Consider the following 812-nt stretch of genomic DNA (forward strand, 5'->3'; position numbering starts at 1 on the left):
ATAAATAGAAAAATTCGGCAGTTAGTATTTTTGTCGCTGTATGTATGTGTAGGTGCTTTTCTGTCTTAAGTATGAGAAAGAAATGATAATGAAATCTTCCTACTGTTTGATAAAATATTTGTACAAGACCGAAAGAGGGATTACTCAATCTGGGTCATACCAAAGTTGAGAATGAAATAACTTGAAGCAGCTTCTTTTCAACAATTTGATGCTTGTCGTTTTGGGTAGATTCCTTCTAGCATGACAATCCTTTGATTTCCAAAAAAGGATGGCTAGAGATCTTCATCATTGGACAGACTCCGAAGGGCGATGCAAATCGCTTCTTCTTTCACCAAAACCTGATCATCCCCCCGCGTAGCAAACATTCAGAAAACGATATGCCCTGCTTATTACATGTGTTAGGTGAACCGGGATGAGAATGAAAATGAATCAATTTTGAGACACAAACACATACACATCTTGAAACACATACGCTTGCATGTTGTAGGTGGTTATAGATATCCAGCGGTAATGACAGACAGAGAGAAATAAAGAAAACAATTCTGCCCGAGCAAACGGAACAAAAAGGTGGTTTGTAGGGTAGCAGGAAAAAGAAGGATTACGGAAAACATGAAATGTATTTGTTGTAGTTATATTGGAATTACGATTATTATTACTATTATTGCTATTAAAAATGCCCCTAAGAGAAAAAAAAAACAGATAAAATGAATCAGTTGCGAGAAACAAGAAAAAGCGCGTTTGAGTGGTCGGGAAAAGATTGCGAGAGCAAGTGTGTACTGTTGTGTGAGTGTGGGTTTTCGCTTTCTCATCCT

Source organism: Uranotaenia lowii, chromosome 2, assembly GCF_029784155.1.
Source record: "Uranotaenia lowii strain MFRU-FL chromosome 2, ASM2978415v1, whole genome shotgun sequence".
Lineage (NCBI taxonomy): Eukaryota > Metazoa > Arthropoda > Insecta > Diptera > Culicidae > Uranotaenia > Uranotaenia lowii.